Below are 26,865 nucleotides of genomic sequence, written 5' to 3' on the forward strand. Positions count from 1 at the left end.
TTGATAGATATATAATGTAGACCATCAAATTTATTGTTAAAATAGAGAAAATGTTTCATTGAACTAAAGATTGTTAATTGTCACATTTAAAAAATTACCACATACTTTTTTTGGAGAGGACAACCAAGGCCTTAACTTAGGGAAGAAAAGGAAAAAATTCCATATTTATAATCATTAACAGAGACAAAATTTGAGAGGAAAAGAAAGATAGAGTCATTGTTAGTGAATCACCATTTGGAGCTCTCTTGTAAATAAAAAGCTATTGTTGAATGGCGTCGTTACATATTTGCAATAACATCCCCAATCCTCGAACAATGGAGAGACAATGCCAAATACATATAACAGACTTGTCGAGGATGTCGTTAAACTCATTCGATGGTATTCCCATTCACCTTTGTTGGCTTTCATCACTAGATTGCATCAACAGGGCTTTAGAAAGGGATGTATGGATGCAACCTAGAGGATGCGGCTCATTTGCCATTTCATAAATCAATATATTAAGCTCATGCTCAGCTATAACAAGGCACAAAATGTCAAATGGGAGAGGAGAAACCTCCTGGCACATATCTAACAATAGATGATTGAATGGAAAGCTTTGAGCGTCTCTTGTCTCTGTCATGTAGTCGAAAACTCCCTTCAGCACACACAACGAGATATGTTTCTCCAATTTAATAATATAGTGCATGATACGCATGCAATAAGCCACACAAAAACCTTTGTTTTAGATTCTAAGCTGTGTATTGATATAGAAGAGGAGGATGCGAGGATTAATGATTGTAAAAGGAAGGATAAATCTACGAACCATCATTAGAGTGAAGTTTTGAGAATACTCACCGAAATTGTGAGAGCGAAATGAACTTGGCACAGGTTATGAGAGAATGTGGTTGTGCGAGAATGTGGTTGTGAACTTTAAGTTGTACCTCTTCACCTGTGAAAGCTCTACACAAGGAGAGTTAGTATCTTTCCCCATCTTCCAATGGTGGTAAGACCCAAGGGAGATTAGCTATGGAATATAGGCTTCTGGTTTCATCATTAGTAAATGAGTCACTGCGCGCTGGTTCACAACCATGTTTAGTCGAGGATCATCGATTCAATTTCAAATTCCAAACCAGCAATGGCATAGATTCAAGCTCTATGGGCGAGCCTTATGCAGTCTCCACAATATGCTAGCTGGCTGTCATCCTCGGCTTGCCTTCCATACCAGAACGACATGCCTGAAGGAGTAATGAAGAGGCAACACATGGTGAGGTTTGTCGATGGAACCTGGTGAATCACTGAAATCCATTTAACTGCATTGAAATAAATAAAATAGTGCGCTTCGAAATTCAAATTTGAATTCAAATTAAATGGGTAGATGAGTATTAATGTCGACGGACTAGATTACGTAATATCGTGTATGATATGTCCATGAAGCGCATTCTCATCGGTATTGTATGGTCATGGAGCAGTCGCCAGAAATAATCGCGTTATTCGTTATCGAGAAACCGGGGAGATGGAAGTCCCCATATCGAGGCAGCCAAAACCCACTGTCAGGGTACTGTCTCTCGTACTCTTAAGCTGTAATAAATATCCTATAGGGGTGGAAATAAGGCTTGCTGACAGTAATGGCTCAAACAATTGGTCTAGATACTCTACATCCAATCTCATTCTAAAATATTCCTAAAATATACAATCTTCAATTGTAAATTTCACCACCATACCCATTCAATTGTAAAGTTCACCACCATACCCACAAAATACTGACTCATCCGTAAGAGAAAGGAAAGAACAATAGAGAGTAAAGAATCCAATTATAGTTTGGAAATACTAAAACATGTCTCAATATAAACAGGGCCACGCTATTAAAAATAATATGTCTTCCAACTAAAAGTTGGGCATTAATATTTTATATGGAGTCTGAACAAAACAAATTGTATATCAAAAAAATATATCTGCAACCATAGCATCTATATGGTCCTATCACAAAAACACTTAACCCTAACCGTGCCCTAACCATCAATTCAGTGCATCCTAAGTTGCGCGCAATCCTCACAGGTTCACCCGCACCTTGGAATTCTTAACAGTCACTGTGGCCTTGGCATCGAGTTGGTCGATGGTAAGGTCCCATCACGCGCGAACTATTATCTTCCATAACTTCAATTTCCAAAACTTTATCTTCATGAGAACATCTACCTTCAATTTTAGGGGAATTCTCGCATGATTTATCTGCGCATTGAGCGTAGACGTCATGGCATTGGTGAGCTTAGCACCGGTCCCACTGAGTTCCACATCCAATAAAGTGGTGTTCTTGTGGCCCTGGTAGAATACCGACACAGAGCTTGTGCAGAGCTCCGAGCCTGAATACAAAACCGTGAGATGGCCGTTGTCGAGATAATATATACTGATCCTCTTGTTGGGATTCCAGGCCTTTATTTTCACATTGAATTGATAATTTGTACTGAAATGACGGGGTTGAAGGTGAAATTAGTGATATGGATGATGTCGACAGAGTATTTGGGGATCTTGGGCTGGAAGAAAAAGTATAGAATGCCACAGGCGACCACGACGATCACGACGAGTGATTAAAAAGCAAATGGTGCAGCACAAGCAGCGGCAACAGGAGCACCGATGCTTGGGAGGCGGTGACAAGTATTTGGGATTCTCTCTTCTGGAGATAACTTGGTCCTTTGGAACCTTACCTCTCATCTGCCTATTTAAAGCAGGCGGAACGAGCGCAGGATCGACCCCGCTCTTCTCAGACAAAAGATTGCTGGAATTGGGCGCCAATGGAGCACTCAGCTTCTCATTTACATATTCTCCTGCATCCTTCTTGATATTTGCCATCATTGGATAGATTCTCTGGTGATTTGTCATCATGGCACCCAGCCCCAAGTTGCGAACAAAGCGATATGAACCAACTTAGGCCGACCAGATTCAATCCTGGGACTCCCCGAAACTTAAAATGGACCGACTTAAGCCGATGAGACTCGATGCTGGGGCTCCCAAAACTTAAAATGAACTGACTTAGGCCGACGAGATTCGATCCTGGGCTCCCAGAAACTTAAAGACCTTCATGCAATGATGGGAATGAATTCTGAAGGCGTGGAGCATCCACAAAATAGGTGTTAGTCTACGGCAACCAATATTTCCAATCTGCATTTTGGAAGGTGAGAGAATGTAGCATAGGTCACCTGGTGGAAAAAATGAGTAACGAAGCTACCCGTAGTAGTGGAGCGGTTAGTATCATGTACCAATTTCAAACCACGCTCATATGCATTGTTCTATGGATGTGCTTCGGCAACAAGCGAGATGAGGAGAACTTGTTATCTATATAGGGCATCATGTCAAAGCTCTCCCTGATGAACTGACCTCTAGACAAAGTCTTACCAATTCCAGAGTTCTTCTATCGACGATAATGGGCATGGTTCACATAGAGGTTTGGGTTTTTGAAGAAAATGAAGCCGCGGTTGGTTTTCTAGAGCGATTTCAAATTTGAATTTCCTTCACCCACGTAAAATTTAAAAACTTGAGCATACTGTCATGTATGCTCCATGCCATAACCTCCAAACATATGGCATACCCCATGGTACTGTCAATGCAATTTCTGTGATCCATCATGCGCATGGTGGATCATGTGGCATCGACAAAAGTCATGGTGGATGAATGTGAATACATACAGAGATGTCAACACATTTTCCTATTAATCGGAATCTGTTAGCCAGGGAAATGATGCACACAGGTTGACAGCAAAAGTCGATGTCAAAACCCGTATCGCAAGACTGTCCTTAGAGTCTCTTAATGGGTCTATAGGGGTGGAAATATTGGTTGCCCTCATTGTCAGTGTTTGGTTGTCAGAAAGATCTATTATTTCTATGCTGTCATTTTCATGAAATTAATAATAAGTAGCATTTCCTTCGTTTCTAGCTATTGTGAATACGTGCATTTCGGTTTTAGATAGTTCAAGATAACATGTAACAATTTTTATTGACTTTGTGAACGAATACGCAATTTATTTTTTCTTTGTAAAAGGGTTAGAAGAAGATTGTTGTTTTCAGAAGAAATTTTTAATAGTTTACAAAAAGTTTATAAGGCCAGAAACGAATACAACAATGTTTATGTACAACAAATTTAAATGAAAATACTATAACTCAATAGCAAAAATTTGAAAGAGGATATAAACCATTCTTTCAATCAAAATAAATCTCAAATAACTAATAAACGAAAACATATCATAGTTAAAATTAGCAGCGCTAGGGAACTCTTTAACATTTTTGAAGAAAAACGGACCAATAAAAAGTAATCCACTGATTTTTATTCCCAAAGGACTGAGTTACATTCATCTGTTTTATATGCCATAGAATCAGAATCTGTATAATATGTAATTATATGTGTAGCACTAGGCGTGGGTGGTCTTGGAGGTTGATCCTCAACTGGTGGCTCTGCTGGTGGGAGAAGGTATCATCTTTATAATCTCATGGTCATCAACTCCAAGCCTTTTAGCCAATCGGCTTGCCTCAAAGAAGCACCTCATAGAATCCTTGATGTATTTGTTACCCTCTCTCACATTCATTTTGTTCCCAATCTCCTCTCGATAACTCCTGAGAGTATAATCTCCGTTCAATTGAGCTACCAGCTGCAACAGTTCCTCCTGAAACTCACTTAACTTCACTTCCTCATTCACTCCGCTCTGCCTTATCTTTGGAGGGTCTGACAGTGTCTTTGCAAGGCCATAAAAAACCAGATCGAAACTACTAAGTTTGGGCAGAAGCCTAATTTGATCAACAATTAGTTATGGTGAGAAGAAGATTTGTTAGGTCCTAGAGTACCTGGGTAGTCTGTTCTTGGGCTGCTGCGCTTCTGTATGACAACTTTGAAAGTTCCAACCCAGGCGTCTCACTTGCTTAGGAAATCAGACTGTAGATTGAATAACTTCTTGACTGTTGCAACAATGGGTAAATGCTCAAATTGAGACGATGGATATGGTCCATTAGCCCCATGTACCACTGTAGCAACAATTTATTTAATGTAATACTCAATGTTATGGAAAATAATCAAATTATGGATGAAGGGAAGAAGATAGCGCCGAGATATTCGAAACATCTTCCTTTGTCAATCCATGGTGAAATCATGATAGTGGGGACTCGAACCCCTAACTTATCGAATTTGAAAAAGAAGGGGTCGGGGCTGATAATGTCGTCGGGGCTAGGCACGTCCTTCACAGGCATGGGAACGTGATCGAAGAATCCGTCGTGCTCGTCATAAGTTATAAGGAACAACGTCCCATTCCACTGAGGGTTGGATCTGAGTGTCTCGTACACCTCCATCACAAATTTCTAGCCCTCGGCTACATTGTGCGAAGGATGGTCGCCGTTGGCAGGGAAGAGCTTAGAATCCATGTAGCACTACTCCACAACCACATAATTGGGCAAATTCCCATTCCTGGCATGGGCCTTGAATTGAGCCGAGTAGGAGTGGAAATTGCCAATATACTTGAGTTTTTTTAGATTTCTGTAGAACAGAGTGGCTGGGATGTTCTGGTAATAAATCCCAAACGACAAACCTGACTCGTCTATTGATTCAAAGATGGTTTTCTGCGAGTATCCATTGGCTAACAGCTTGGGGATATTGTTGGTGGCTCCATGGGAAGTCGCAGAATGAACGTAGAGTCTGTTGGGTTGAGTCGAGGCCGGTACCGAAGAAAACCACCGATCAAATACTGCGAACTCACTTACGAGAGTGTTATATACGGGAATAACCTTGGGTCTGAAGCCATTCATGATAGTCTGAGACATGTTGGGAGCCCCCAAGGAAGTCACCTACTGGGCGAATCCGTTCATGGGTGCAGGATCCGCGGAGGTGTTCTCGAAGCCAAAAATCTGGTCTCGTATGGCCTAAAATGAGTGCCCTGGATCCGGATCCACATACTCAGCCTCGTCTTTGAAGAAAAGACTCTCAGAATTAGGATCAGTGGTGGATATGGGATTCGACTCCTGGCCGGTAACCCCATCGATCTAACCGCTTCATCCACAACCAAATTCAAAATAATGTGTGCGGGCATCGATTTGTGGATTCAGTTGCTTCATCCACGGCCAAATTCAAAATAATGTGGGCAGGCAAATTTCAAAACTTGTTGGGAAAATTCAAATCTTGGTAGTGGTTTAAATTAATTCAGTTCACATGTATCATGCGCATGGGGATGATGCATCTCGCATTGGCATAAGTCATGGATGGATGATTTACAAAGACATCAACCCAATCCCCAGAAAGTATTTTCCGGAGAAATTATGTCCATGAATTGACAGTCAAAATTGATGTCAGAGTCCTTCTCCAAAAGCGTATTTAAGGTGCATTAATAAACCTACAGGGGTGGAAATAAGCGTTGCCCCTTTGGAGACAGGATCTTCTTAATCTTCACGATATCGTGAGCATGCATCGCAGCCGTTGAAATAACATCAAAGGTTCGTTCAATACAGGAAAGTTGCTGTAGATATGTTTGGTTATTATAAGAACGACATTTCGGAGTTTAGCCTCCAACGACTACCGACCGTTGTAACCGGAAAGAAGGAGAAGAGCCAACTGCAATGTGGGGAGGCGGAGGCGAGGAGGGCAAGTGCGCGGTATGCCTCAAGCCATTGCAGTTCGGTGACAGGTTCCGCGTGATCGCATTATGCAGCAATACCTTCCATTTACTCTAGGCGGATGTGTGGCTCTTATAGCATTCCCTCTTGCTCCCCATAGCGCCACAGCGCCGCTTGTGAGAGCGAGGAGAAGCATGAGTAGTAAGCTGAACCTCTTTTCCCATAGCACCACTTCTAGCTTCTCTTTCCAATTGGGATGGGTTTACCAAGTGTTAATTTGTGGTTTGTGAGTTTTATCTCATTGTTCTATGTTTTTTAAGGTACACCGTACCAATTATTAAGGTGATTTAGGGGTTGAGAGCAGCTTATCCTAGATAGACTATCCCATGCTAGTACTTCTTCCTAAAGGAGAAGGTTTTCCTCCCAATAACGAAAACAAATATTATATGTAATTTTCTAAGGATTAGGGGAAGAGGGAGAATTGGCTTACCCAACCCTTCCATATTATTACTAGGCAATGATAGGGAGTCTTCAATGCTTTCAAATTGTTTCTCTACTGGTGTTAATGTGAGGTAATTTATTGGTGTTTCCTCCTACCAATCATGCTTCAAAGGTGACACTGATTGAAACTCTTTGTTCTCCTTTAGAACTTGGATATTTTGTTTGAGAGGAAGGATGCAATCTTTTTCTAGATGACCATACTAGTGGTAGTGCCCACATTTGAAGGGGTTCACTTCATAATCCAAGGCTTAATATAATTTGGAAGATAGCTTCTTTATCATGATAGAATCCATTGGGTTTTTTATTGTCATTGACCCATCAAGATGTGAGTGATTTCCACCTTATGACCTCTTGTAAGATTTTTCTAGTTCATAAAAAAGTTTTAAACAATTCTAAAAATATCATCTAACTAAATAATTATAAGTAACTTGGTGAATCTATCCCATAAAAAAATATATTCCATATGTGTACACTTTGCATCAAATTTACTTTCCAATCCTTCAAGAATAATGCTTTCCATCCCTAATTCCACAAAGACAAAAGAATTTTGTTGACATCTTCACCTATCCTCATAATCTAGACATGCCATCCTTTGACCAAAATCAAGTTACACTCTTCCATATTCATGATCTCATGTAGTTTAATTTCCTCTAGTAAGTCTAAATTTATGATATGAACCTTCTTTTTAACACATTTTCTATACTTTTTACATTCCTCAAACTTCTCAATCCTATCCATTCCTATTTGCGGACAAAGGCTTTACCAAATGAGACTCCAGTCATAAAATCCCCATATGAAATTCTACAAAAGAAACTGAAATCATCAAAACCCCTCTTTGATAATTAATATAATCTAACCACAATGCTATCAATTAAGATAATCACATCTTTTATTACTATAAAATTATTTTTAAAATAATACATAATTAATTCACTATATTAATCTATATTTAAAAAAATAATAGAAATAAATTGTTATATATTTTTAGAAATAAAATATTTTTATTTGAAAATTTCAAAAATATAAAAGTAAGAACACTTCATTTAATAAGTTTAAGGTCATGGGGGAGTTGGACATTACATATATATGAATTTAGTGAAATTTTGTATTTTGATTTAGTAATATTAAAAAATAATAATATATTTTAAATTTATTTTAAAATCTATAAATAAGATTTTAAATATCTTATTATTAATTTAATGTAATAAAATGTTATTTAAAAAAGAGAAAGAGAAAAAAGGGTAAGTTAAATGTTAAGGTAGGGTCTCCCTTCCTATAAAGGATTCAATGGCATTATAGATACATGAATTGAGTTAAACAGTTAAAAGGTGATTCAATGACATCATTGATTATATGAATTAAGTTCAACACTAAAAGGTCGATCCTATTATGAAATTTATTTTACAGAATAAAGCATTGGCATTCAAAATGGTGTGCAAGTTGAGATATTTTATTTTAATTAGCAAAGGCGAAAATTTATCATTTCCATGTTTAACAATATAAATCAACTTGAGATCTCACATCATTCTTTGAGAGCAACTATCAAGCTCTTTTGAAGGAATACACAATATAAAATAATAATTAATGGGTTAAGATTATCCACTTGGGAGATTTTATTCTCAAAATGTTGAAGTGGTGTCAATTTTTAGATCAGAAGTCTGCTTTTGGTGTGAAATTGTCTAATTTACGGCAAAAAAATTGATAAGATTCTTGTTGGGAGGTTTGAACTGATAAGATGGTAAATGGGTTTAAGCCATAATTCCAAGCCGTATGAACATTTTTTTCATTATTGGTGGGTGGCCACTGTAGAGACAAGCAAGGCAATATCAGCGATGGCATGGCGCCCATCGTTTGTCTGTCTGGACTTGTAGAAATAACAATGATTTAAAGGCTTGCTTGCCTCCCCTCCCATGTCAGATCTTGTTGCTCTGTGATGCCTGCTTTAGAGATGGGACATTCTTGATCCACAGAATATCGTCTATTTTTGAAGTTTAGTTTTTTTTATAATCAGCCTGCAATTAGATTAGAAAGAGAATGATTTTAGCCATTGCGCTGGTATGGCCATGCTGGTGGCGTTCTATCTTGTTCTTGTATCCTTGTGTCTCTACATCAGAGGCGTGGACAGCGACAGTTCGAGGAGAACAACAAGCCTCCCAAGCAACAGGGCCTTTCGGAGCAATTTATCATATGTTGCTTCTAAATTTTTGTGCTTCAATACCTTCTTACGATTAACAAAACAATTCATGGCTTCAATATCTCAGACAACATGTACAAAAACATGCACTTTCAATTTAATTTCCCAAGCCAAATTAGTTTGCTAGTTTACTTAACATTAAGTATGTCCTTATCTTATCGATTTAAAATCTTCCAGGTGACTACGGGCATGGTGGCTGACAAAGTATTTTCTTTTGCTCTCAATAAATTACAATGTCGTTATGGGCCTTTTTGCAAATGGGGAGCATCTAAATTTACTTTTAACGTCAGCAATGACTTTCATAATTAAAATATGGTACCAATTTAATTATTTATATCAAAGGGTCGGTGGGTTGTGACTTGGAAGTAAATTAGTGTATGTTACATGGAATGTGGTTATCGATAGGTTAGTGTAAATTTTAGGTTTGTTCAAATACAGTTGGTTTAAATTTATTGTTCCACTCTATCATATTTGATTAGCTGGTTTTAACGGTTTTTTTTTAATTGAAGAAATCATGTTTGGAGTAGTTTTTATATTAATCTAACTCCCAGTTGCATGCATAAGACTGTAAGGTAGCAAATGCATTCTTATTTTCCCAGTTTTGTGCCTACAACCACGAAATTTGAGCCACCTTTTTAGGGCTAGTCTCCATACCACTGCCTAGAACTTGATGAAACTTTCGAAAATAATAAATAACACAAAGACAAAGCCTCTAACACAAAACTTGATCAAGAAATTGACCTAACAAGGCCTAACTGTGACAAACATATCGCAGAGATGTAATCTATAGGTCATGAATGCATATATGATCAAAGGAGTCTAAAAATTATCTGAGAATCACCAAGAGGGTTTAATGCCCTCTTATAATAGCTATAATAAAAAAAATTCAGTTCATGCATTCATCAACCATTCATGTATTCATCAAACATGTCAAGGTCCATAAACAATATACATCATATAACCAACATATAAACCATGGAAACCCAACCATAATATCACCATGATAATCAATACATATGCTCATAGATCACAATAAAAATAACCTCTTATTAACATATGAAAATGCCAACCAAGTCAAGGACTTCCACGTACCACCTGACCATAGACTAGGTTGAACCAAATCTTTCTTTCAACCAGTCATCCCCATGCCATATTACAAGCATGAATGTGGGATCTCATGGAATAACCAAAACAAAACCAAACCAGGGCTTCCAGAGGCTAAACCACCTTAACCAAGAACTGATGATTCCACCTCACAGTCAAACATCACTAACCATAAATAAATTGGTCTCTACCCAAGTTGTTCAGGGCTCCATAGCGTTTGTTCCAACTCGACTCCAGGACTGGTAACTTAACCCACCACTGTCATAGGAATCTAGAGCGTTTGTCCAACCAATGCTCCAGGATTAGTAACTCAACCCACCAAGGGCTCTAGAGCGTTTGTCCAACCAAGGCTTCTAGGACTAGTAACTCAACCCAAGTTGTTTGAGGGGTTCTAGAGTGTTTGTCCAACCAAGGCTCTAGGAACTAGTAACTCAACCCACAACCATCAGGAACATGAGCACCAATCAGAAAATAATCAAATGGGAAACCAAAAACACCATGGTTATCCAGGAAATGACAAGGCTAGGTAAAACCACTTTCAATTCAGGCACATCTCCATGCCAATGAAAACACATAACCAAGAAACCACATGCGTGTAGCATGCATGCCAATATTAGCAAGGAAATCATATATTCAACCATTAGGGGAATTTTGAGGCCTAAAATAATAATAAAATAAGATTAGATTAGATTATCAAATTTTAGAGGGAAAAAGAAAAAACTATTTTTTCAACTCATATTTTCAACTTATCTCCATATGGGTTTGCTCAAATTTTGAACAAAAACACTCATTAGATGCAAAATTTGATTCCTCATCCAAAGAGTACCCATGTTGCATACTTTTGATGGAGCTTGTTACACGAAAAATGAGAAATACATGAAAAAATGTGATTGCAATCCCGTTTTTTCATGTATTTCTCATTTTTCGTATAACAGGGTCCATCGAAAGTACGCAACATGGGTACTCCTTGGATGAAGAATTAAATATTGTATCCAACGAGTACTCCCACTCGAAATTTGAGTAAAACCTTAAGGAGATAAGTTCAAAATACGAGTTGAAAAAGTAGTTTCATTATTTTATTATTTTTTAATCTTTTTACTTTTTTACTTCAAAATTGGTGAATCATCCCCCATGGTTGACATCATCATATTGAATCCTATTGGTTCTTATAAATTTTATTTTGGTTGTACATTTTTCTTAGGAGTCTCATTTTAGACCTCAAAATTCCCCTAATGTCGATAGTTGTAAGGCAATCCAGTTGTAGTTGTTGTTCTATCTGTTCCCTTGCGCTCGCCTACTTTCCTTATCCTTCTTCCTCCAAATCCAAGGGAGACTAGAATTCTCCAGCAATGCTCCAACATTTCTCTAAGTGTGAGAGAATGAGAGAGAGAATAGAATGAAACTGTTAAAGACTGAACTGACAAAATCTAACACTAACCAAAATCTTCCACTGACAAAAGCCATGAAATGATCCTCATAAGCCTTTTTATCATTGAGGCCTCTAATTTCTTCATTTTCCTTCATTTTTCCTTCAATTTCCTCCTCATGCAAATATATTACCTTTCATCTTCCTTTTCTCCTACTTTCCATTATTTTATAAATAAAATGTCAATTATTGCCACTTTGTCTTTGCCATTATATTTTCCAATTTCCAGAGTCATTTATTAATCACCAGTGATCCCCATCACTATGTTTTTTCCAAACATTCAGCTTAGAATGCATGTCCCGTGACCTTAGTCGTATATTTTTTTACATGGAAAATCAACTAGGGCTATTACAAAATCACCCCCCTTGGAGGAACACCATTCTCGGTGTTCAACGAAACTTATAAACTAATAAAAAAATACTGCTTATGGGGCTTTATAACACAACTCGTTGTAGTACTTACAATAAAAAACTATTTGAAACATTAGAAACATACCGCTTACCGGAGATTTATAACACAACTCATTACGATATTTACAATAACAACCACATATAATCTCATGCACATTTGCTTCAACCAACAAATAATCATACTATCTATGGAGCTTTATAAACACAACTCGATACAATATTTACAATAATGTACACATATGCACATTTTATCAACCAACAAATAAAAGGATACGATGTCTGCATCAGCGACAACGTAATCTAGAGGCTCACACCTCCACTCTCAAAAGTAGTACTAGGATTCACCTCCTTCCCAGGAAGTCCAAAATCCACTGTCAAGGTCAAAATCCGCATCCAATGTCTAATGCTAAAATCTCGTGCCACTTTTCCTCTTAGTGAATAGTTACTGGCTCATTTTTTAGGGTTCACTCTGAATGTGCTTCTAATTCCATCTAACAATTTTAATGACCAAATCAATGTATTCTCCAACCTTCCCTTCTCTGCTACACAGTCCCTCAGGCAATCTGGTCACCCCCTTCCATGCAATCACACACCTTCCACGTTCCACATGCATCTCCTTCTCTGTTACACAGTCGCTTGGGTGCCCCCTCCCTTAGCAAGGTTTCCTCGCATCAGAAGGTCAAATAACAAAAGCATATCCCTCCCTCAAAACCATCATATTTTTCATAGTATGCTCATGAAAATCGATGGACACTATTGGGTACCAGTGTCCCACAATGGCTCTACTCCTAATGTGCTTTACCAGCATACTACCGCCTGTTGCTGCTAACATTCTTGCAGTCAGTTCCAACCACCCAACTGGGTATTTTCATGCTTTCTTATACCAAGCACATATTGCCATTAGATTGAAAATGAATTGAAATAAATTCAGATCATACCTCATTGGTGGCCCGTCAATAAGGTACACTTGCAGTTTTGTTCACTTCCTGTCACAACAAGTCAAACTCATTGTTTGATCAAATCATCATGAATAAACATATCACATTTGGTTAGCTCAACACACAACCATCATAAATCAAAATCATAGATCACATGTAACCATCATATATAAAAGTCATAAATCACATGCATAATTAAATACTGAAATAAAATATCGATACTTATCCTTTAAATGGTTCTTTGTTTTTTCCTTTGTTCTTTTTCCTTTTTGTACACACATTGGATTGGTTTCCAAACCTGGCAAGCACCCAATACCTTCTCTTCTCTTTAATCATGTACACATACATACCATGTACATCGCACGCATACACCCACACATGATGTACAACACAACACATACACTAACACTCGGCGTACCCCACAACACAACACATACACCTACACACTGTGTACAACACAACACATACACCTACACTTGGTGTACACCACACCACAATACATACACCTACACCTAGTGTACAACACAACACATACACCTACACCCGATGTACACCAAAACACAATACATATACCTACACTCAGTGTATAATGCAATACATATAGGTACATAGAGTACAACACAATGAATACACATGTCGCGATGCAATGACTACATAATACTCATAACACAATAGGATATATACACAACACAAAATGTATGACATGTACACAATACCCATAACAAAATAGCACATATACACAACACAACATGTACGACATGTACACAATACCACATGTACAACAACACCATGTGTACCACATGTACATAGCACCACCTACACAACGTGTACACAACACCACATGTACACAACATCATCTTCACAACATTTACATAGCACCACATGCACACAACACCACTTTGAAAACATGTACACAACACCACCTACATAGGGTGAAAACATGAAGATGGATTACACTTTTGGGCCAAATGTGGCGATGAAATTTCAAGTTTTTCCCCTTTTATCGAATTGCACCCCTCAAAATTTATATAAGAAATATGAATTTTGATTCAGAGTAAAAAAACAATATGTGGATAATTATATTGTTGTCCTAATGATATTTTTGCAAAAAAAATAGTGCCATATAATCTCTAATTTTTCCATTAAATGCAATATATGTCCTTGCAAATTTTCACAAAATTTAAGAGGTATGCATCAGTTCATTTGACATAACTTAGTCCAAAATGTGTATTTTTCAAAATATATATATATATATTAACATGATCTACACGGAGAGAACTAAGTTTTTCATATAAAAAATTTATTTTTTTATGTAAAATTATATTTTTTTATTATTTTTCGAAGTTGGCGAAGTAATATTTCAATTGCATTTTGGAGAAACATGTGTTCACATAATATTTTTTTAAACACTTTTAATAAATTAAAAACCAAGAGTAGCCTTTTGAGGAGGACTTGTAAACGAATATAGTGATATTTTTTGAAAGTTTTTCATTGTGTATATTTTATGTCATTGATTTTTTATTCACCCCCTTTGAAACTGTCCAAAAAAATTTCAAATGTTATGTTTAAAAGAAATTAGATGACAAATATCATATGAATTCAAAAGTGTCAAATTCATATGCCATTGGATAGAGGATTCTTTCAAAAATCCAATGTGATTAACTTCACCACTTAAGGACAAATTCTACCCTAGATCCAATAGGGTACAAATTGGGGTTGCAGGGAAATCTATAGAAGAGGTGCTGAAATTGTAAGTTTTAGGACATCAAGAGCTTAATCGAGCAAATTAAAATCTCTATAAAGTGCTTGAATTCAAAATTAAAATTTCGCAATCGAGTGTTATAGTAACCCTCGATCGAGCAGCATACATGGTTAACAAGCGACTCGATTGAGCTCAAAGGTCTGATTGAGCCATTAAAAAGCTAACCCACCAGTACCCTTACCAAATTTTATTAATGGTATTAATGGTGAACCATATGACATAAAATCTCGATTGAGCCATAACTCTTGGTCAAGCCGTTAAGTTGGGTTAGAAAATGGCTTGATCGAGAGTTTTTTTAAATGATCGATTGAGCTATTTTTAAGTGCCTCAACAGCTCGATCAAGCGCTTAAAAATTACTCGATCAAGCATGTGTTTTTAAGCAAAACTTGCCCTTATTTTTCCAAAAATTGTAACCTAGCTCCATGCTTTGACCCCACAATGTGTACATAGCACCACATGTACACAACACCACTTTCACAAAGTGTACACAACACCACATGTACATAGCACCACTTGGACAACATGTACACGACATCACATGCACGCAACAATGCATGTACCATAGGTACATAACACTACATGCACACAACACCACATGTACAACATGCACACTGCACCATATGTACACAACAACACATATACAACATGCACACAACACCATATATACACAACACCGCACATACAACATGCACACAACACTATATGTACACAATATTGCACATACAACATGCACACAACATTATTCATACAACATTTACAATCATTTATGTTATAGGCCATTTTATCACATTTGGTCAATAGGTCTACAAGCTGGATCGATCCACATTCGTGAACATGTTTTCATCATCCCTACACAAATCCTTAAGCATGAACTTTCTAAGTAACTAAGTTTATGGGTCTAACTACTTCAAATCAAAGCTTTTAAGCCCTAGTGCACCCTCCCCCTTTAGATACATGTGTTCAACAACAAGTTACTCCTTTCTGCACCAACGTTAATCAATGATAACTTTCTCCTTGCTAGGGGTGCACTGATGCTATAAATTCAGGAAAATTGAAAAGAATCTCGAAGCTTCCTCTTTCAAAAGCTTCCAGGGTTTGTTTTAACCATTTACCTTCAATAAGAAGCTCGAGTCCTATATGATCCTACCTTAGAGACTTCACCTCTTATCCCGTGATCTCGTCCTCCCATCTTAAGTGGATCTCAAGCCTAAATTGGTAAATGGGTAAGAATTCCTAAACTACCATCCCTCTCCTATAAATTTACTGCTATCTACAACATCAGGGTTTGCTTTTGGAGACTGATCATACCCTCATGATGCTGCCTTGAATCTAAGAGAGTCGTCATCTTCATGCATTAGGGTGACATTGAGGTGTACTTTGTGACAAGGAAGTATAAGTAAACTTGGGGAGATCTCCATAAGATCAACTACTATTATTGGTTGTAAAATCTCTCCTATTTCTATTAATACAAATATTATACCATTTTCCTATATGTATTATGTTACATTTACATTCATGTATTTCAGGGCTTTGCCGATCCATTGAATAGAATAATTAAATTATCCTACATAGATGTTGTGGATCTTCGGCTTGTTGTGAATGTGTGTGCAGGTTCTAATTATAGAAATCACAGCTACGATTAGAGCTTACAATCTGGGAGGAAAGAAAATCTTGTGACAGATTCGAAGTAAGCCTCTTTCTCATTCTTCAATTTCTCTAAGGGAAACCCTATATTCTTTTCTTTATGTTGTTTTTGACTAGTCTACTAGGTGTAGGGAAGATACTTTTGTCTACAATCATAAATTTTGTATAACAAATTGGTGACTCCACTAAGGAACGTTTCTTTACCTTAGTGGTTTCCTCGACCTTAGCCCTTGTTTCACCTCTTGAAAATGCCTTCATTGCCTCACTCAGCTCTAGATTGACCCTAGGAAGACCTTTCTTTGAGCTTGGATTGATTTTTTGTGTCATAATTTGGCCAAATATACATTAGCGCTCCCCCTGTTATGGATATAGAGAATTGCAGCACACCCTAGCCTTCTTTGCACCTGCGCTACAGAGAACTGGTGCCCTTTCTGCACCTGCACTACAGAGCACTGGTGCCCTTTCTGCACTTGTGTTGGCCCTTATTAGATGAAGAAAATTACCTTTTGTTGCTTTAATATCTAATTTGCTTGGTTCCAATTGGTTTTCCTTTTTTCCCTGAGTGTGTCTTGGTCTTTGAAAGGCCTCCACTTGGTTTTCTTTTGGTTTTTATAGCCTTTGATAAGAATTTGTTTGGATTTTTATTTGTTCTTGTCAATTAGGTCATTAGCAAATTGTTGCTTGATTATTGATTGTTTGAAAGAATTTCTATTGAAATCATCATTCTGTATAGTTTCTTCTATCAGTGATTTAGCAATCATCTCAATTTTCATCTCATTTGAAAATTAAGTGGATCGAAAAGAAAAATCTCATGCATTTTGCATTTCATTTAGGGTTTTGTGTGTGAAATTGGAAATTGGAACAATTGTGTTAGGGGAATTGATTTAAAAAAAATGTTTGTTGCATCTTGTATGTTGCATCACTTTTTATTCTCTTGCCTCCCATACATACATTTTGATTGAAAAGAAGATTTCATTTTTTCATGCTAGTTTGCATCTTAAAGATATTCAGGTGAAATTCACAGTGAGCCTTCAAACTTGAAACATAATTCAAGGTAAACATTAAAATTTATTCAATCAATCTTAAGGAGAATTTGAAACATTGATGCAAACATCTAGAGGTCTAGGCTAGAGATGTGTTCTAGAGTCTATAAACATAAGCGCTATCATTTTTTTCCAGTGTTGCATTCTAGGGGTGATAAACCTAGTAGCAGTTCGAACAGAGGTTACTTCTTCATTGGGTGGTGAGTCTGACACAGTCGAAACAAAAGTACCTAAATTTTCATTACCTAAGGTTATCAAACTTGACTATGCTAAATCAGAGACAACACAACTTGAGGTTATACAACCTAAGGCACCTCAGTTATCTACAACTATTACTTCAATGTCTTCCTCTTCTCTTCCTCTGTCTCAAGCCCAACCAGCACCTAGATATATAGGACCCAATGGTGAACCACTTCCACCTAGTTTTGTGAGTATTGAAGAGATTCCTTAGGAAGAGACTCGACCCTCCTCTCCTATCCAAGAAGGTACTCACTTTTATTGGGATCATCCTTTTCCTTCTCATCATACTCCATCACAACCTCCTTTGTTCGGTTCTTTTCCTTTCAACTCACCCTTGAGTTTCCCTTAGCAACCCTCCTTGGGACAGTTAACCATGACTAAATCTGCTATGGTTTCTCAGCATGTATCTAACTACTATGACCAAGACAACCCATGTTGTAACTTCATCCATGTTTCTAACATCGCCAAAGACATATTTGTATGGTGGCCTGCCCATCTCGCCTTGTTAATAATCATTATTTGGTACCTTTTTTGGCATAATATCCAATCCATGGACCTCTCCCATTTCATTCTCTTCTGGAATCCCATCCAACACTTCTTTGATGAGCACTACACAATCTCCTCTTCCTCCTCCATCTACACCTACGATTCAATAATAGACTAGTGTTTATGTCAATGGGTATGGACACATACAATAGCCTAATCCACCTCCCTTTGGGAACCCTCCTATTGGGGGGCAGTTTCCTTCGTATTCCCCTCCTCTTTCGATAGGGGGAACTTGTTGTGGGAATATTTCCATCTCCTCAAGTTAGTGCTCATTTGAGTCCTCCACATTCGGGAATGGATGCTAATGTTTTGCAACCTACCTCGTTCGTACAAGCTGGTTTGGTTGTGGCTTCATATTTGATCTCTCAACCTGTTCCATCTACATCTCAGATTCTTTTTCATCAACCTATACCCCAACCTACTCAAGCTCAAATAAATTTAAGCCAACCTTCACAGGCTGCATCTTTAACCCAACCTATTCCACCGGTATCTGGCACCTCTCAAGCCACGCATGCCCAGCCTTGTCAAGGTAACTTACAATCACAATCGCTTGGTCAAGCCATTCCTCAAATTCAAATGGGTTAGAACGTATATGGTATGGCACAGGCACAACCTAACCTATCTTATTTTGGGATGATGAAAAATCCCACAGGGAAACTATATCAACCATATCAAGGTATAGCTCAAATGCCTTACGGTTAGCAAATACAAACCTAGGCCTTTCAAACTTTATAAGGTTATCTTGGAGTTGAGAAACAAGGTTATGTGTATTCTTGTTATCAGAATCCTCCCTATCTCAGAACACAGATACCTGTTTCTCAGGCCATCCTATCTTACCTAGGGTATCCTCCACCAGATCTTGATAGGAAACTGCCATTTGTAGCAACTCTTGAATTGCAATATCTGAGTCAGCTCACTAATAATCCCATTACCCATTCTCCTTGGTTTCTGGTTATTCCCACAAAATTTCCTAGCAATATCCCTAAATTCAATGAAAATCCTGGAGAAGATCCATCCACACACATTATGACTTATCATTTATGGTGTTCTTTGAACTCTCTCGGTGATGACTCTTCCCATTTGCGTATTTCCCAACGCACACTCATCGATACAATAGAAAAATGGTATATTGAACTACCACGAGCTTCGTTCGATAATTTCAGCACCTTGGCTACCACATTCTTAACACATTTCTAGTTACCCATTCAATATGAGACTGAAACTGTACTTTTAACGAATTTCGAACAAACTAATTCCACTCACATTTCTGATCACATTCATGAGTGGCGTCATCATCGTCATTTGGTTAAATTTTTTGTTCCTGATCAGATTTTAGCTAAACAATTTATTAAGTCTCTGTTACCATCCATCACAGAAGACGTCGTTAAATGCGGGGTTTTGACCGAAGAGCAGGTAATTTCTCGTGCCTATTACTTGGATCTTATTTATACCCAATCCGACACACTCTATTAATAAATACCAAATGCTCTGTGACCTTCCAATACTATTTCTCAACCTCCCAGTAAAGAATCACATGCCTCTAATGACATGATTGGTTTTTTTGGCCAATACTCGACGAATAAACCATCTTGTTCGACTCTATCTATGGCTTTCTGTTGTCACTACGATAAACAACCTCCAAAATTTCGCATACACTTAAATTTTGGAGCCTAATGTGGATCTTGTGATTGATCTTTTCATAGTCACTTCTTGGTTAGTTGATGCTTTTAAGCTCCCTTCTTGGATTAGAAGTATCGAAGTAACTTGCTCACACATGCTTAGTCAGCAACAAGTTCATGAGTGCATCCTTTTATGCAAGCTTGGATAAGAATTGTAAATTCCATTAAGGTTATGCCTATGCAATGTCCAATCCATGTCAACAGTTAATGCGCACTGAAACGACAGTTTCTCACATTTTAGCTGCGTTCATTCTTCCATTTCGATGAGTTTTGCAAACTGTCGCCTTCGTGCACCTTTGATTTCACGAGTGTCGTTTTCATATTTTTGACTGCCGCTTTCACTATCCTTCACTCTAATTAGTGTCATTTTCATGTTATCTTTGCTCTGGCGTGTGTTACTTTCACTATCGTTCACATATCGCAAGAGTCATTCACACTTTAGAAATTGGCATTTTTTCGCATGTTAGTTGTCGCACAATTTATGTATGCTAGTTATGGTGGTTTCAAGGGGTTATATTTGTGTGAATGAGTTAGTCTAACCATGTAAGCATCAATCACTATCATTCCCAAAGTTTTAGGCACTGTCTCACAAGTGTCGTCACGGTCGTCGCAAATTGTAACTTTAGTGTCGCACTTGTCATAAAGTTGTTGCATGGAGGGAAATATGTTGTTAATGTGCTCCAGATGATATATGTTTTTTTTTGTCAAAGTCTCTCAAGTGTGTGATCATAGTCAAGTCATATCACTGTTCAAAATAGTCTCTTTGGTCCCACACTTAGCCAAATTTCACAAATTCCTAGCAACCTAGCCTCATCTAGCCCTCCAAAATTGCACATTTCGCAACCTTGGTGCTCAATATTAGAACTACGCATTTCACAACCTCAACGCTCAGCCCATAACTGCACATTTCACAACTTCAGTGCTCAAGCCCAAAACTACAAATTTCACAACTTCAATGCTCAAGTCCAGAACTGCACATTTCACAATCTCAATGCTCAAGCCTAGAACTGCACATTTCACAACCTTAGTGGTCAAGCCTAGAACTGCGCATTTCAAAACATTAGTTCTCAAGCCCATAACTGTGGATTTCGTAACTTCATTGCTCAAGCTCAGACTTTGACCTCCAGAATTGCACAATCATTTCTCCCAGTCTAGACCTAACTGCGCAATCACAAGCCACAAGCTCATTCCATGTGCTTCTAAAATGTGTAGTTGATTAATATCCCAGCCTTCCTTGCCTCATGGAAATACACAATTTTTTCACTCAATGTCCATCCCCTCACCCTGCCTCTCTGGATCCCACAACTGCGCATTTTTATCCCTTAGTCTAGCCTAAACTATGCACTGTGTAGTCTTAAGGCTCAAGCTTCAGCCATGATCTCTTGAATTGCACAATTACGCAATTACCTAGGCTCATCTCTCCTGAACTGTGTAATAAGTTGATTCAATGTCTATCCCCTCATCCTGTCATCATGAGGTCCCAAACTACGTAATTTTCTTCCTCAGCCCAGCTTAAATAGGGAATTGTGCAGTCTCAAGGCTCAAGCTTCACCCCTGAATGCCTGAGATGCGAAATCGTGCAGTTACTTAGCATCTTTCCCAGCCTGTCACTTGGTTTTGACTCAGTCAAGTGGATTAATGTGCACCATCTTAGACTAGGCATTTATCAGAATAATGTCATCTTGTCATGAGTGAATTGTAGATGCAGGAACTCTATCATGCTATGGAAAGATGATGAAGAAGGAGATGGAGAAGAAGGACATGCTAGAAGACACATATGGAGCTGAATAGATAATATGATTAGCAGGCGAGAAGATGAAGGAACACCGAACTCTAACAAAATATGAAGATCAAGATCACATGGAAGAAGTCTCATCTTCAAGTCATAAGGAGGAGGAATAAGAAGAAAATGTACCATATGTTCAAGAAGACACAAAGAAGGAAGCAACATGAAGTACACTTGGCACTATCACATCATCATGTAGACCATGTCATCAGTTTCATGTCATGTCCTATCACAAGTCATCATATGCCACATCATTATTGTGGATTATGTAATTACCTATTTGAAATGTATTGGAAAGTGTAAGTCCAAAGGACACACATGGAATATGAGGAGTCATGTAAGTCGAAAAGTCATAGGAAGTCAAACAATGATGAGGGTAGTCAAAGAGTCAAAAGGAGGTTGAATGATCACCCCTTGGTTATATATACACCCTCATTGTACGAGAAAAGGACTTATCAACTTGGTTCCTCCTGCAAAGCATTAGATAAATTAGCTAGTTCCTTTGGGGAGAAAGGAGTGGCTCCAACGCTCCACTATTGGAGTTAGTGGTGTTCATTGTATACATGCGTCTTGGAACTTTTACTTAATAACAAAAGCCTTCATGGCCATCACGTTCTTCATGCATGGATTATGGATATTTGTAAGACTATTCTATAAATGTTTGTAATTCATGTTTTCTTTCATCTATGCTAAGGTAGTTGAACTGTTTCGGCTATTTTTGTACTTTTCATATTAAGAATGTGTTGCAGTTTCTATTATCGTTGTCGCATCCTCATGGAATATTCTGCCGGATATTAGATAGATCTTCCTCATTATATTGGTTTCAATGACTGTTACATCTCTGTGGACTATTCTGCTTGATGTTGTACAAACCCTTCTTGTTCATGTGTGTCTCTACTAGGGTGGTACTACTACCTCTCTCCTAGAGTGTCACTTTTCCTCCCCTCTATAGTGAAAGAAATTTGACATACATATGATTGAACACTCACCATGAACACCCCCCTTGCTTTTCAAAGGCACCATGTGTTATTCTCTCTTGCTGATAGTTAGATCCAAGGAAAATATATAAGAATACATGGCAACCGGGCTGATATTACGAATGGGGCTCCTACTCCAAACGGTGTGAGGTATAATTGAGACTTCACATCGGGGAGACACCTTGATTGACGTATTTCCAGCACCTTCAAAAATTTCGCTAGAAGGAGGGCCAGATGACAAGTTGAGCCCGTTGAATCTGGTTTGAACCTCTTACCTAAAATGGCTCATCCTCAAATCTTTCTCCCAGCGTGTTTCTCTAATTTTTCCATTTATAAATTTTCAGTCCCGAATGATCCTCTCTATAACTTGTCCTAGTTAAAGTTTGATGGTGAGGATGGAACATCCATAACTGAGCACCTTTATGATTTACTTAAATTTTGTGAATCTTATGAAATCAATGATGAAGAGTTTGCTTGTGTGTTTTTCTTCCTCACCCTTGAAGGTCGTGTTAATCGATCGCGCCACACCTTGCCACAACGACCATGCTTGCAACCAAGACAAGTGAGGTTGTCAGATTAATGAACTTGAAAACGTAAGAATAAACAAACTGACCCAATGAGAACCTATGCTACCTTAAATTTAGCCTGGAAGAACAACTGAGCCACAAGATAAACGAAACTAGTAAGGAGTAAGCCCTTTCTTCGGTTGGGGAAGGAAAAATAATAACACCAGGTCTGAAAGAAGTCTGAATGAGAGAAAGTGCATGGGGATGGGTGTCTCTGAGATGTAGAGATGGCAGAGTCAAGACCTCCTTGTGGCGGAAACCCGAATGACAGGCGGGAGGCAAGAAAAAACACGACAATTACGCTAACCTTGCGGGAATTTCTCACACCGTCGGATGGCAAGCTACGAAATCGACGATCCACTTCACGCCAGGTGTTAGCTGCTGAGGGTTGGAAGAATCGAGAAGCAGACAGCTGGACACAACCATTTAAACCTTAATAAATCACCTTAATCGAAAATCCATGCAAGGTTTAGAGCTCTGTTAATAAATTCAAGAAATTAATGTATAGGTCACAGTAATTACACGGAATGATTAGCGAATGATAAATCAATATTATAAACATGTATACTAAACAATGTGTAATATCGCTGCCGCATTTATATATACATATTGTTGGTATTATGTTGTTTAACATCATTACACGTGTGCGTGTATATATATATATATATATATATATATATATATATATATATTATTTCTTATTTTTATTTACTTAATATAAAATAGATTAAAAAGAAAAATTAGAGATAGAAGAATTGCATAGCATGTCATTGCTCTAAGTCCTTTTGTATGATGTTCATCATTACCATGTCCATATTCTCTCTCCTTCACCTAGTTCATCACCATTTTTAATGCAAAATTTAGAGCCATTGGCGTCGAAGATGACCATTTAAGAGGATCGCTACAGGAAAAAAATTTAAACACCCCAATTACAACTATTACAATAAATTATATTTTATAAATACATTATTATAATATACTTTAATATAATTTTTTTGAAATATTAAATTTGTTAAAAAATATTATTAATTTTAATTTAAAATATCAATGATAATATATTTTATTATAATTTAAATTTTATTGTACTTTTTGTCTCCTACTCGTGTTACGACAATAGGACTCCGGCCTAAAAAAGAGGTCGAAGACATTCAAAGATCGTTTAATTTAGATGTCAGATAGTCAGACATATAATTATGATGATTGGATGCCCGCTTTGTTGATTTTGAAGAACCCGAAATCTTGTCTTGGTTCAGTTGATTGGATTTGGTAGACTATTTCTGGTGTGGGCCCCTTAATGCTATTTATAGTATTATCTTTGACTTTCAATCATCTCTTACTACTTATCAATTTGATTGAAGGATTTGGAAAGTCAATTAATTCCTGCACTTGGTGGTTGTTGTGGCATAATAAGACATGGTGGGTCAAACATCTTTAATAGATGAATAGATGATGTAGATGGCCTCCATTCAAGGAAGGCGATAAGAACACTAGATACTTCCATAAGGTTGCAACTAAAACGAAGCCTGTCCTCCACATCTTGAATGTTTCTACAAGATATACAACAGGGGGTTGTCTTTTACTTCAAAAAGAAATACTTGGCATCTAATGTAGTAAATATTGAAAACCAAGTGGAATTTGCTCTGTTTTTCCCTATATGGTCGTTGAAGAAGTCATTGAGCACATGTACAGACCCATCTCTGCAGATCTGAAGATGAGTTGTAAGGAGTATTGAAAGAACTTGTTAAGGACAAGATCCCATGACTGGACAGTTGGCCCGTGCAGCTATTTTTATTTATTCCACTTGATGGCATCTGATTTCATCGAAATGGTGGAAGAGTCGACTTTAGGGCAATATCTCAAGTGCTATCAACACTACCTTTCTTGCTCTTATTCCAAAAAACTCTACTTCTTCTTTCTCTGATTTTAGACCAATATCACTTCACAATGTTGCATATAAGATGATCTTTAAATTAGTTGTTAATTGAGTTAAGCAGATGTTCTCTCGTCATATTACTGTGGAAAAATTTGGTTTCCTTGCAGATAGAAGGATTCAAAAGGCATAACCCAAAAATGCATACATTCCATAAAATCCCACTAATTGAAAGCCTGTTTGATGAAGATCGATCTTATCAAAGCATATGATAGGGTCGATTGGGATTTTTTTAGGTTGATACTTCATAGAATCACCTTCCCTTACAAACATATTAATTAGATCATGGCTTGTGTCATGACAACTAAATTAGTTGTTTTGAGCAATAGTATGCCAAAAGACTTTTTTTGGACTTCTAGAGGATTGAGGTAACTTTGTGCACTCTCACCATTTCTTTTCATTTTGGTTATGGATGCGGTGAGTAAAGGATTAAAAGAATCCAAGATGCTTGGAAGGATTACTAGATGCAAGGTTACATCAAATAGCCATCTCTCACACTTATTGTTTTTTGATGACGTCTTATGTCTTGCAGTGGCTAAGCTCTTTGAATGGTACATCCTTAACCAAGTCATTACCAAATTTGGGAATACCTCTAGTCTCATTTTAAACAAAGAAAAATAAGAACTCATTACAGATTGCATAGAGGAGGAGAAGACTAGGCATATTGTAGACCTATTTGGGATTAGAACCAGGTCTCTAGATGGTGACTTCAAGTATTAAGGCTTTCACTTGAAGCCTTGCAATTGCAAGGAGTGGGACGGATCCTAGATTATTGAGGAAATTCAAAAGAAATTGACCTTATGGGAAAACAAGTGCTCACATTGTGTGGTAGGATGATTATGATCAAGGTTGTCCTTCAAGGCATCTCAATCTATTAGATGCATCTATTTCTTTTCCTAATGTTGTTCATCAACAAGATTGACTCAATTCTACCAAAATTTCTATGGGCAGGGTCTTGAAGTAATTTTAAATTCCATCTATCAAAGCTCTCTACAATTTGCAAACCAATGGAGGAAGGTGGCTAGGTTATTAAAGACACAAAGTACTTCAATATGGCTCTGCTAATTAATACTTTACTGAGGGCTTTAATGGGTCTTGACATTTGGAAAGAAATCATAAGAGATACTTACCTTAATAACACAAATTTGGAATAGTGGGTCTTGGTAGGGGCATCGGGGAAAAAGGGTGCCTCATTTATATGGCATAGTCTGATGAAATCTAAGCCATTGTTGTGCAGTAATCTCATATGGATGGTCAGTTGCAGTAGAAAAATCTTAGTTGGATTAGATGCCATCATCAAATTGGAGGGAGTACATATCCTATCTCCTCCCATTATTCAATTCCTACACGATTGTGGACTTTTCTCCCTTGCTCATATTGGTATCCCACAGAACAATGGGTTTTTCTCCTCTAGTTGGTCACACACTCTTGAGCTGGATATCCCACCAAACCTGGCTTTTGAATGGGATTCCAACCATTCTATTTTATGCCATGCAAGGATAGTCTTCACAGAGAAGGATGATAGACTTACCTGGGGAAGTTGCTCCAATGGAGGATTCAT

General features: G+C 37.6%; 2 pseudogenes; both read right to left on the bottom strand.

Annotated features, from left to right (window-relative positions):
- Window positions 1–1,806: 1,806 nt before the first annotated feature.
- Window positions 1,807–2,853, bottom strand: LOC149140097 (NDR1/HIN1-like protein 6; annotated as a pseudogene).
- Window positions 2,854–4,375: 1,522 nt separating this feature from the next.
- On the bottom strand, window positions 4,376–26,865 carry LOC149140098 (non-specific phospholipase C2-like; annotated as a pseudogene).

The sequence above is a fragment of the Pinus tabuliformis genome, chromosome X (genome assembly GCF_031772625.1).
Source record: "Pinus tabuliformis cultivar Carrire ecotype Pingquan chromosome X, CPIR1, whole genome shotgun sequence".
NCBI lineage: Eukaryota > Viridiplantae > Streptophyta > Pinopsida > Pinales > Pinaceae > Pinus > Pinus tabuliformis.